General features: G+C 35.8%; 1 non-coding gene across 1 annotated transcript; it reads left to right on the top strand.

Moving 5' to 3' along the window:
* Positions 1–201: 201 nt before the first annotated feature.
* Positions 202–333, top strand: LOC126014718 (small nucleolar RNA SNORA51). Its single transcript, XR_007497718.1, has one exon. It is a non-coding gene; the product is annotated as a small nucleolar RNA SNORA51 (small nucleolar RNA).
* Positions 334–1,602: the final 1,269 nt, after the last annotated feature.

The raw sequence follows: 1,602 nt of genomic DNA, 5'->3' as shown, positions 1-1,602 counted from the left end.
ATTTTTCTATCTCTGGATTTTGTATTAACAGATTCAGTCAGTCATGGATATAGGTTAGTTGAATCTTGGTGAGAAAATGTGAGACCTTTCAGCATAAAGATTCATCATGCAACATTCCCATCACCAATATCCAATATGTTGCATTGGTGAAGGTTTTATATATATAAAACAAAAAAAAAAAGAAAAGAAAAGAAAAGATAAGGCCTCCCAATGCTTACCACAGGCTGTGTTCTTTACACTGACTGTATAGAATGAGGAGGTACAGTAAATGCTCTCCATAAACACCTCAAACCAGGTCCTTTGCCTGGTCTGTATTGTGAATGGGGGACAAAAAAAAAAAAAAAAAGAAAGAAAAAAAGATTCATCATGAACAAGGTCTAGAAATATTTACTTGATGGAGTTAGTTGTCAGTGCAAGCTATAAAAGATCTGAAAATCAATAACTATATGCAAAGCAGGATATTAGTGTGCCCTTTGTGGGGATAGACTACATTTCACAAATTCTCAAAAGAATCTGAAACCTGCAAAATGTTCTGAAGTGCTTCTTCAGAACTCACTCCACAGAGATTGAACACTTTCCCTGGAGTTCTCTGTCCCCTGCCTCTAGGCATGTGCTAGATCAGATATGAATTTTGCAAGTGTCTTTCATGCCACACTAATCTAGCAGTGACTCCTACTTTTATTCTTTGACATTTTTGACATTTGCTGAACACATTGGAAAAGTCTCCAGTGTTCCAAACTTTCCAAAATCTTGCAGGCATGAACCAGGATGGTAAGATTACTCCATCAAACACAAATGTCCTAATCTTTGGGGCACCCCCAAGAATTTTTTAAGTTATTGGTGCTCTAACCCTAGAAAAACATGTATGTTCCAGCTTTCTCATCACATTTTTGCTACTCCCCTATCCCAAATTCAACTTCTTGCTAGATATGTTTACTTTTTTATCATCTTTGCAAACCCTGTTTTCACTCTAGTATGAATAAAATCATGTTATAGTTATTTTTCCTTTCACCCTCATTTTTTTTCTTCTAGTCCAAGACAAATGCAGAAAAACTTGCACTGTGGCTGAACTCTCCTTAACTTGTGAAGGGAAAATGTCTGTGTGGCATGACTTTTTCCATCACTTAATCCAACTGTGCACTCCCAGCGTTAGGAAAATCAGAAACCTAGAAGTCTTATAACCTCTGGCTTCCATCAATGGCAACATAGTTGTTATGAGAGCAGAAGAATCAGGAGATGAGGATCCCACCAATCTATTTCCATCCTTGACCATGTTTCCCCAGATATGGACTCTATTCCTGCTGGAATCTTGAATACTTGCCACAATTAAGCGGGAAAGCAATTTTACATTAAAAATTTTAAGGATTATAAATTCCCTTGATATCACTTATTTAGTGTAACTAAATTTTGCCATCATTTGAAAACATGCATTTAAAATTTCAGGTCACGTTTACACGTTACTGGCAAAATTGGCAGGCCCCTATGATGAGAACTAAATTGTTTGGTAACCTTTCCAATGCATAATTTAGATTCAGAAAAGATAACAATAATGAATTTGGATCTTAAAGTTCATAAATGAAAAAAACTAGAAGCAAATAATTC

The sequence above is a fragment of the Suncus etruscus genome, chromosome 7, assembly GCF_024139225.1.
Source record: "Suncus etruscus isolate mSunEtr1 chromosome 7, mSunEtr1.pri.cur, whole genome shotgun sequence".
Classification (NCBI taxonomy): domain Eukaryota; kingdom Metazoa; phylum Chordata; class Mammalia; order Eulipotyphla; family Soricidae; genus Suncus; species Suncus etruscus.
The sequence above is the reverse complement of the archived record's forward strand: the minus strand, read 5'-3'. Positions and strand labels throughout refer to the sequence as shown.